This window comes from Culex quinquefasciatus, chromosome 1 (genome assembly GCF_015732765.1).
Source record: "Culex quinquefasciatus strain JHB chromosome 1, VPISU_Cqui_1.0_pri_paternal, whole genome shotgun sequence".
Taxonomy (NCBI): domain Eukaryota; kingdom Metazoa; phylum Arthropoda; class Insecta; order Diptera; family Culicidae; genus Culex; species Culex quinquefasciatus.
The window spans coordinates 66,064,209-66,075,521 of NC_051861.1; the positions used below are offsets into that span (position 1 = coordinate 66,064,209).

At 37.4% G+C, this 11,313-nt stretch overlaps 1 long non-coding RNA gene across 1 annotated transcript; it reads left to right on the forward strand.

Annotated features, from left to right (window-relative positions):
- The first annotated feature begins 8,620 nt into the window (after positions 1-8,620).
- LOC119765687 lies at positions 8,621-10,671 on the forward strand. The gene is made up of 3 exons (XR_005276904.1): positions 8,621-8,820; positions 8,901-9,189; positions 10,631-10,671. It is a non-coding gene; the product is annotated as an uncharacterized LOC119765687 (long non-coding RNA).
- The last annotated feature ends 642 nt before the right edge of the window (positions 10,672-11,313 follow it).

Genomic DNA, 11,313 nt, shown 5'->3' on the forward strand with positions numbered 1-11,313 from the left:
CGTGCCACAGCAAATCGGGAGAAACCCTTTCAATCGCTGGTGAGTCACGCAAACACACTTTCGCTCAGACAAGCTTGGCTCAAAACGAATCATCTTCTCCTTAAAAGGCACCGGGAACACCGCACGCACTGGTACATCTCGCAACGTCCTGCACCGCCGTCCAGAAAAAGCAGCACGAGACAGCCTTCCATCGGCCACGTCTGTCCCGCAGGTCAGAAGGCAAACACCACCGGCACGTCATCTGGACCGTCTGGTGAGTTTTAATGCGAACCTCGTGCAAAGCCCAAAAATAACAAATTGTGTTCTCAATCAGGCTCATCGACGACGAATTGATTCAGTTCTAACAGAATAACCTTCCTGCTTCAGGACCCCCTTTTTTGTGTACCGCTGGAAAATCTGCTCGGAAGCTGAGCGGTCGGTCGGTGCTGTTAAGAGCGGGCGAGTGTGCAGCGAGTTGGCCTTCACCAGGGCGAACGGAGGGCGCGCTGAGCAAGTGCGGGAGGAATCATCTGTCGCCGGCACGGCGAACGTGGACCGGCGCGGGGCGATCGGTGTAAGGCACCGGTCGTGAAGGGCGTCGGAGAGAGGGGCAGCCTGCCAAGCTGTCGCGGGCGTCCGCAGGAGTCCGAACGGACGGAGTGGCCACGCACGTGCATCTGTGACGGAGTGAACACGGCGTCAACGTTGCCGATCCGGGAGCTGCCTGAGGCGGAGCAGAAGGCGGGCGTTTGCTGCATGCGTGAGTCTAGAATAAGAAGGGTGCGCACCCAAGAAGAAGAGCCCAAAGGGCAGAAGTAAGCGCGAAACGCGCCAGTAGCGCGAGAATTGAGCGCATATACACAAAGAAAAAGTACTCTAAATTTAGAAAGATCGTTCGTTGGATTAAAAGTTCGCGTTGGTGAATATTCGTAGAAAGTTCAAACTTTTAATTTAAAAGTTGGAAAGTTGTTGATACTACCATGCATTTCTGGAACAAAATCGTTGTATCGGTAAAAGTTTTTTGCTTTTAATTTAAGAAGAAACTTTTTATGGCATGAATAAATAACATTTAACATTACAGTGATGATTTTCGAAAAATGTGATGGATTTTATTTCAATATTTTAATATTAAAACAGTTGCATCCGTTTTTTTTGTATTCAACGCATCTGCTTATGGTAGGCTAACTTCCGCGTCCAAGCTGAACCGATTCTTACGGTATGCCACCGGTCACGTCCGAAGGCCCCATGCTGAGCAGGTTACCGATGGACGTTTCGTTGGGCAACAACATCGCGGCCTTCATTTTGGAGCGCGACAGCGTTGTAGAGAACAGGGTGGTCTCGTTGCCGGCCATCATCAGGACAGGCTTGGAGGAGTTGGCCATTGGTTGTTGATTCGGGAAGGGAAGTCGACGTTTTCCAGCTGGGAAGTAAAGCTCCTGAACGGATAGTTCCCGATCACTTCGTCCTCCTTCGAGAATGACACAGATGTTCCAACTCGCCGTCAAAGTTCATCCCGCTGAAACTGCGTTTGTGGGCGGTAGTTGCTGAAAGAGTTTGAAAGTAAATGAAATTGGTGAGACACTGAACACATTCTCAATACTCACCGGTGACTTTTTCGGTATTCCAGGTAGATGTTCTTGATCAGGTTCGTCGGATCTCGCTCCAACCTCTGGAAGTAATCCGAGTACGTCAACTCCAGGACTCGCGGCTTTCGTACAGACGGTCCATCCAGAACTGGTGCAAACTGTTCTTCTGGATGTTTAGGTAATAATCGTCAAACATGTCCCGCAACGAGAAATGGACTGCGGACCCTCAGGACACCCCACACTGTCCCGTCTTCACTTCCGACACATAATGCTGCTGATGGTCGTAAACCGCCGGCACCGAGTGCAACATCCGCGCTGACCACCTCCGATTAAGGCGCTTCTCGTCGTTTCCCTCTTCCGTCGGATCCTTCTCCTCGCCGTTAAAATTTACTTTATCGTACTTGTTCGAAAAGCGGATGTAAATCTGCTTCAACTTCAATTTCGTCCACCTGGCCACCCACCACCGAATACAACCGGTGCAAATCCACATCCCGACCTCCAATCTTCGGCAACCGCATAAACTGCGTCCTACAAAAACAAACAAAATTAATCACAAACGCCACCAAACACCCAAGCTTCCTTCTTACCTACTCCGATCGTGAAACAGCTGCAGGTCCTGCAGGAAGCTGGCCTTGTCTTTTTTCGAAAACCAACTTTCCCCCCGACCTCGTCCCGCACCGGAACCACCCACCTTCCGCTGCTGCTGTTTTGGCTCACAAAGGTGTCCGCGTTCGACTCCTGGCTGTGGCCGCGTCCGGATTTGATTCGCTTCGTGGACAACTCACTCACCACCGGCACTACCAAAATGTTTGTTTACATTTTGTACTTAGGCGTACACGGTTACACGAGAACGACGAAATGAAAGAAATTATGTAGTCGAATTAAAAGTAAAAACTTTTAAATCAGTTAGCAATGAGATTTTCAAAAACAGTAGCAGTAAAAGTTTTCATATTCAAAACAAGAAAAAAACTTTTAATGAAGCAAATTTTGACCACTTTTTATGAGCATGAGCATGAGCATGGTTGACTGCCAATGAGCTGCTACTCCGTTATTGACAGATCAGCTGAAGTTGATCAATGAATCAAAAATGATCAGTGGGAGCCAACCATCCGTACACTGTTTAACCTCTGAAGATCCCTACTTTATTAGTCAATACCGGCGCCCTCCCAAGAAGCCTGCAGTTCAATGAAAGGGAGGAATGGTAGTCCGATAGTTGAAGTTGCAGACTCATCAAGCACATAGTTTTTCGCTATATACTTGTTGATACCGCTTGAGACCGTTGAATCCACAGCATCTCCTTCAAGCATCACGTGATTAATATTTTTTTGGGTTAGTAGGATAAGGTATTGGCTTTTCGATGCCTCCCGAGCTACGGCTACAAAATCACTCACACACAGTTATTTTGCTCCACTATTAACTCGACGATCCAAATTGTCAGTGCGTCTTTCGATCATTATTTAGAAATGGCTTTTTCTCCGCAAAAAATAAAACCTCAAAAATTTAAACTCAATCCACCCGACGCCGTGCCTTCCGATCAACGATGATATAGGAAGGGCTTTGAAAATCACAAACCAATAAATTAATACACACACAATTCACGACCAAAGGCACACAAAAAAATCACTTTTCACTCCGAATATTTTTTACACCACCTTTACAAATTATGCACTCACCCCATACAAATAGCGATACAAAAGCACACACAAAAAATTAACCTGAATAATCACGACTTCGCGTCCCCACTTCCAGCGCACCAATGATGCTATTATTCGATTACCACAATCCAGGGTTGTTAAAATATCAAAATATCAGCTCTCCGCAACTACAATTATCGCGCTTGAATATTCATGCCTCAAATCGAACTGCTCTTCTCTCCTCATTGAAACTCTCAGCGCCGAACATAGCCAAACACGTTTTCGTGTTTACCTACTCGCGATTGACATTTTCCTTTTCTCTCTCATTCCCGCTTCCACGATCATCCTAACGCAACAGCGTTTAACCCTCGGTTTAACCACAAAAGCCTCCACAAAAACAATTTTGCAAACGCAGTTTAACGGGACGTCCTGCGTGATCGGCTCCTAATCGCCATTTCATGTTCTCTCATTGCTGTTTTCGGAGAGATTGAGAGGCTCAGCGGTGAGAGCACATAGTCGAGGAAAAGGGGAGGAGTGATAGAGAGAGAATGACATCGCTGGTAATCACGAGACACAAGAAGAGATCTCACAAGCTATAATGACGGCCGTTATACTCTCGGATATTTTTGGTGCAGAGATAATCTATTGATAGCTATTCTATCACTCATTTGCAACACTGCCACAATCACTCACCCCATACGAACAGCGACACAAAAGCACACAAAAAAATCAATTTTGACCACTTTTTATTTCAACAGTAAGTTACTTTTGCCATTACAGTAATATTTTTTGTGTGTGTTGGGCTAGTTCATAAGAAATGAAACACACACTTTTTGTAAGGCTTTTTTGTGGAAAAATATGACGTTTGTGTCGAATTTGTTGGGTTTTTAGTTTCTTTAGTTTTGGTGCTACCGAATTTTCGCTTTCGTTGATCTTTTGATGCTTATCGTTCTATTGATGAGCATGTTTCGTACCAAAATTTTATCCCGTTTTGGCGATGGATCCCCTTTCCGTGTATTTGTCAAATGGATTATATTCTTACTTTTTGGAAAGCGTAAACTTTCACCTTCTCGTCGCTTATGAAAAAACAAATCAAGTAGAGATGTTTTTTTAGCTCTTTTAGGTTGAACATTTCCGAATACATTACAGTTTGATTTACTCTCTGGTTTGTGATGAATACCTAGCAAATTTATAACATTTTTCATTTTAAAACACGGTTGAAAAAAAAAATCAGCGTCAAACTCATATATCACACTATTTAAAATCAAACTGATACATTCTACTTTTCGATATAAACTCACAATATATGCTCAGTATACTTACGTAGTATAAAATCATCTGATACTAATGTGTCGAATATCATAACGATGTTTGAAATATATGTTTATTTCTAAAAGGGTTATTGAGGTTTTGCAGAGCGACTGTGTTTCAAATGTAGGTGGCGCCAAAATGAGGTTACTTGCCAAAAATTGTATTCGTTTCAGCTAGATTGAAGAACAAAATCGCTTATTTCTCATGATTCCCTGCATCAACCTAATGAAACTGGTTGCAAAAGACGAGAATAATTTTTTGCTTTAAAATAATGAACATCAACTTTTGGGCGCGCAAAAATTTGTGACCTTTTTCTTTAAAAAACATGTTTTGGAACACAAAAAAAATGAGTTTCCCTGTATATATCAAGGAAATAACCAGTTATATAATTGATAACAGATGTGTTAACGTATATTCAACAATTTTATTGATTTTTGACAGACTTTCTTGCCAAATAGTCCAAATTACTATCTTTTTCTAAATTTACAGTTTTCTCATAGAAAAATCAAACAAATATTGGAAAGTTATACACCAAATTGTTGGAAATAATTTTTCTCATCCGAATCCGGCATAAGTTTTATAAAAATGTTGATAAGGAAGGAAAAAACAATTTTTTTTTAAAAATCATAGGTTTACGCTATTTGTTCATAGGTGGCGACACGTGTCTTTTAGCTTTGCTGCAATTTCTCTATACTGTATAGGCCAAAGCTAAAACCAAAACCTAAAGCTATGAATTTAACTTTGAAGCTGTCAATTACGTTAAACATCTGTTATCTACCATTGAAAGTGCATGTATTGAAAACATTTGTTCGAGTATGTTTAATCGAGGTACGATTTGTGCAATGCTAAAAAAAAGCTCGATTCGCCACCTACATTCGAGTAGAGAACTTTGGTGCAAGGTTACGTTTACGTTTTTGCGCGATAAGTGCAAAGGCGAGTGAAAACTATTTTAATGTTTTTAAAAGAAAATTGATCTTTTGGAATAAAATAAAGTTAACAGGTGGTAAGAAATAAAAAGTCCTATCGATTGACTTTTTGATTTTTTTGCTAAGTTGTGTTTTTCATTGAAAATTCTGAGATCCGGATTGAAAACGCGAGAATGAGGTTAGATTGCAAATTTTGAAAATTATTCCAATTACAATTTTTCAAGCAGAGCTTTGCTTTTATGGTAGAAGTGACTTTAAAAAATATTTGTCTACTTGAATAATCTATATTCTCAATTGATTAGTTAGGTTTTGGTTGATTAAAACATTCCTATATTTTGAATCAGATAATGAACAGGTTAAATCGGCCATCACAAAAATATTTTCGTTTATATCAATTAAGCTAATTATTTCTTACCTGAAAATGGTATAATTTGCTATTTATGTCGATTTTATGATAAAATAAAACAATTTCAAATTTCAAACCAATTTACTCGCTGTAGGTTATAATGAAAACATCACCCCAAGTTTGAGCGCCCTCTAGTGGGGGGTAATTTTGACGTTTGATTGCCTATAAGGCTACCAACTCTTGCTGAGCAAAAATCCGTACACTTTGCCGATATGACACCATGGTACAGTACCGTCAGTGGGGGTGACTTTGGGTCAAAAAACGAAACACCTCTCGTAATTTCTTAATAACAATTTAAATAACATTGAAAATCTTTCAACGTAGATTTGTTCTTAGATAGTTTACTAACATTTTCCCAAAATATGGTGGATTTTGATGAACACTACCTTAAATGCCAATAGTTTGAAAATTGACCCAATCTCTACATCAGCAAACCTGATGAAACTTTGTCCAGAGATACTTGACAGCCATATGAAGCAAAATTCATCATTATCTCGAAATGCATATTCTTTAAAGTGCTGAAATTGTATTGATTTTATTGATTTTGTTTGAAAAAGTCTGAAATAACATTTTAGAACACATTTACACATTTTTAATGTTAAACATCAGCAAACCTGCTGAAACTTTGTCCAGAGATACTTGACAGTCATATGAAGCAAAAAAACATAATTATCTCGAAATGCATATTCTTTAAAGTGCTGAAATTGTATTGATTTTATTGATTTTGTTTGAAAAAGTCGGAAATAACATTTTAAAATGGTTGTATCTCGAGAACTACTACATCAGCAAACCTGCTGAAACTTTGTCCAGAGATACTTGACAGTCATATGAAGCAAAAAACATCATTATCTCGAAATACATATTCTTTAAAGTGCTGAAATTGTATTGATTTTATAGATTTTGTTTGAAAAAATCGGAAATAACATTTTAAAATGGCTGTATCTCGAGAACTACATCAGCAAACTATCTGAAACTTGGCCCAGAGATACTTGACAGTCATATGAAGCAAAGAACATCATTATCTAGAATTGCATATTCTTTGAAATGCTAAAATTGTATAGATTGTTTTGATTTTCTTATTGAAAATCGGATGTAACATCTTAAAAGGGCTGTATCTCGAAAACTACAATCGAACAATCGAACAAACTTAGAGCTTTGAAAATTTGGATTTTTCTTAGTTAGAATGTTTACTTTCGAGAAAAAATACCAAAAAATGTTTGCAGAAGGTCACTTTTTTGAAACTTGGCCACCCAATGTACCATAGTGCCACCGTCACTAAGGCCGAAATCAAGATAATCAGGAAATCTGGAACATAATGATATAATTTAGTCGCTCGCCCACTCCGGCCGGAACTTTCCAGCAAAAAAGGAACACTACTTACTAATCAACCAGCCAACATCCTTACGAACCTTTACAACAAAGTTGTTTTTTTTTCTGATTTCATCAAGTCCAAACAAGTTCATTGCTGATGACAACTGAGCAATTCTCTACCTAAACCGGAAATGGATTTTATTTGTATTTTTTGATTTGGCTCAAACTTTGTGGGGGCCTTCCCTATGACCAAATAAGCTTTTTTGCGTCATTGGTTCACCCATACAAGTCTCCATACAATTTTGGCAGCTGTCCATACAAAAATGGTATGTAAATATTCAAACAGCTGTAACTTTTGAGTGAATTTTCTGATCAATTTGGCGTCTTCGGCAAAGTTGTAGGTATTGTTGAGGACTTTTGAGAAAAAAATAGGTACACGGAAAAAAATTTGCAGATTTTTTAATCAACTTTTTTTTTTCACTAAAACTCAATTTCCCAAAATACGTATTTTTTGATTTTCGAGATTTTTTGATATGTTTTAGGGGACAAAAATCCGCAACTTTTGAGCTATAGAGAAACATGGTCAAAAAATCTGCCGCCGAGTTATGATTTTTTGAAAAAATAGTGATTTTTGGAAAAAATCGAAATTTCATGCAAAAACAAGTTTGACATTATTTTTTAATGCAAAATTGAATTTGCAATCGAAAAGTACTTTACAGATTTTTTGATAAAGGGCTCCGTTTTCAAGATATAGCCACCGAAAGTTTGATTTTAGCAAAATATTTGCAGTTTTTCAATTTTTAAAAATAGTGACCATGAGTGACCATTTCCAAAAATATTTTTTTTGAAAAGTTCAGAAAATTTTCTATAAAATAGTCTAAGAGACATCGAAGATTGGACATCGGGTTGCTGAGATAGAGCCGCTTTAAGAAAAAGAAACACGAAAATTGAAGTTTTCTAAATCTCACCAAAACAACCCACCATTTTCTAATGACGATATCTCAGCAACTAATGGTCCAATTTTCAATGTTAAAATATGAAACATTCGTGAAATTTTCCGATCTCTTCGAAAAAAATATTATGAAATTTTTTAAATCAGGACTAGCATTTTAAATGGGCGTAATATTCAATGTTTGGCCCTTGATCAGAAAATTCACTCAAAAGTTACAGCTGTTTGAATATTTACATATCATTTTTGTATGGACAGCTGCCAAAATTGTATGGAGACTTGTATGGGTGAACCAATGACGCAAAAAAGCTTATTTGGTCATAGGGAAGGCCCCCACAAAGTTTGAGTCAAATAAAAAAATACAAAAAATAAAAATGGTCGAAATCGGCCGATTTCGTAGAGAGTTGCTCAACTGTCAAACTGTTCTCGTCGACAGAAACCCTGTTTGAAAAATGTCGCACGTCGTACGAGTTGTCGCACGGTTTTAATTTTACCGTTTCGATATGATTGGTCGAAAGGACAACAAACGCACGACAAACACTCGACATGCGCGACATTGTTTTTTCCATCGATTTTCCTTAATTTCGACGTCACGATTTTCGTCGACGCAAACAGTTTGACAGTTCTCTTCAGCTGATCTTGTTTGGACTTGATTTCAACCAAATTGAACCAGTTGTCGTTGCTGTTGGGCTACTGGAGGATTTTGACCGATTGACAGGTAAATTGTGTTACTTTTCCGGAAAGTTTCGGCTGGAGTGGCGAACGGCCAAATCATAGTCGTATGTTCTGGATTTCCAGATTTCGGTTGTCGTGGCTGTGAAGGACGAAGACAGTGGGCCATGTTCCGGTATCGGAAGGAATCGGTCTGCGATTGAGAAAGCGGATTGGTGTTTTGCTTTCCGCGGAAGTTGCATTCCCAAAGGAGAAGGAGTTTCCGAGTGTTGAATGTGTCGGAAACAGAAGGAGGGAGACGGAACATTCAAGCTCGGGAGTCAATCACTGTTCCGCTTGAATAAAAAGGTGGAGGAGGACGAAATAATAAACTCCCGCGACGTTTCTAAACAGCCAGAATTTGTTAATGGAACCGGTGAGTAGTGTTTTGGATGAGGTGTATTGGGAGTGCGTTTGTATGACGCAAAACAAAACATAAACATAAAACTTATAATTCGACGAAGAAAAATATTCAATTTGAAACTGCACAATTTTGAATTTAAGATTTTTTCATTTTATAATTCTTAAAATTTCAAAATTCTTAACTTAACTTCTGAAATCCTAATTTCAAAAATTCTAAAAAGATTAAGTTTTTTTAAAGTTTGGAGGGTAAATGATGTATTTAAAATTTTAAAATCCAAACATAAATAAATATATAACTCTTTCGTTCTGAAATAAAAAAACTAAAAATTCTTAAAATTCCAAAATTCTTAACTTCTGAAATCCTAAATTAAAAAAATCGAAGGTTCTAAAATTCCTAAAACTATCAATCTAAAATTCCATAAATTTTTATTTTTAATTCAAAAAATATATAAATATTTGAAGTTAAAAAATTCCAACATTCTTAAATTTTAAATTTACAATGGAGCACCCGCAGTCGAGCAGTTTTTGACAGTTCGCTCAATAAGAAATACATTGTAGAAAAAAGCAAAAACTGCTCGAATGGAAATGCTCCATTCCTTGCTTCTTTTAAAATTCTTCAAATTGCATAATTTAAAAAACCATTGAATCTTGAAATGAGAAAATTCAAGGTTATTTATAATCTTGAGAATTTGAAAAAAATTAATGTTCCTAGTTTTAATAAAATTCTCAAGATAACATATATTGTGGCATTAAAAAAATGCTAAAACTCCAGACTACTAACATAAACATAAACTACAAACATAATAAAATTCTTAAATTCCTACATTCATAGATTCTAAAATTGTGAAATTTTCGGCTTTACAGAACTCTTAAAATCTAGTATTTGATAATCCAAAACAAGTGCTTACATTCTGATATTCTGAAAATTGTATTTTAATTCTTCAAGTTTTAATATTCCAAATAATTTAGAAGTTTTAAAATTCCTGATAGTCTTAATACTTTCAAAATTTTCGTTTTAATATTTTAATATTATAACATTTTAAAATTTCTGATTCCTAATATCTTGAGGTTTGTAATTCTAAAAATACAATAATAAACTAGATAATAAGTTTTAAAATTATCTATTTTATTTTTACAATTTTGTGATTTCAACTATTTGGGGTTTTTTATAAATATTATTTAACTTAACTTTGAAAAATATTTGCAACGGCATTTTGAAAATATTTATTTTTGTCATTGGATACATCAGAACCTCACTGCTACCCACAAAATCAAACATAACATGTTTAATTTTTTTAAACCCAACAATTCTAATGAAAGTCAGCTAAAATTTCAAAACATGAATCTTTCTTTCTCAAAATTTTGAAATGCAAAATATTTATAAAACACGTCATGTCTTAATATTTTTAAATTCTTGAATCCTGAATTTTTTTAAATTATTTTATTCGTTCCAGCTCTGTACAAACAGTTTCCAGAGTGCTTTTGCTGGACGTGGACCAGCAGAGGAAAGGACAATGAAAATGCGTTGGTGGTGTTGGACTTCTAGCGGAATCTCAAAAGTGCAATTATCAAAACTCAGTCTTCTTCCTGGAGATACTGGCCGAGAACATCCACCGGGTGAAGGCGATCGAGGTGGACAAACTTCCCACGGGCAGCACTCGAACATTGGAAGGGTAGACAAGCAGATCCTTTCCAAAAGTGGTTGGCCATCGTCGGACCAAAAGGAGTCGGTTTGTATTTCCTTCTTGTGCAACGGCCAATCCCGTCACTAAGCGAAATTAAGAAAAGTATGGCTGCAGTGATAGTGATTTTTTAAAAACAAAGTGCCAGGCCAGTGCAAACTAATACAAATGAATAAAATAATGAAAACATAAACAACGTGAATTTTATTTTGAAAATAACCTCAAAATACAAAATGACAGCACACGACAAAGGCACGACATCCTAAATAACAAAACCGTGCGACGTCGGTCGAATGTCGTACGACAATGTCGAACAATTTCGATTATCGATCGTACGACAAATACGACATTTTGGTGCAAAAACGTCTGACATTCGTGCGAAAGTCGCGCGACATTGTCATGCGACGTCGTACTATTGCACGGACGACAAACGACGGACGTCCGACGGACTTTTC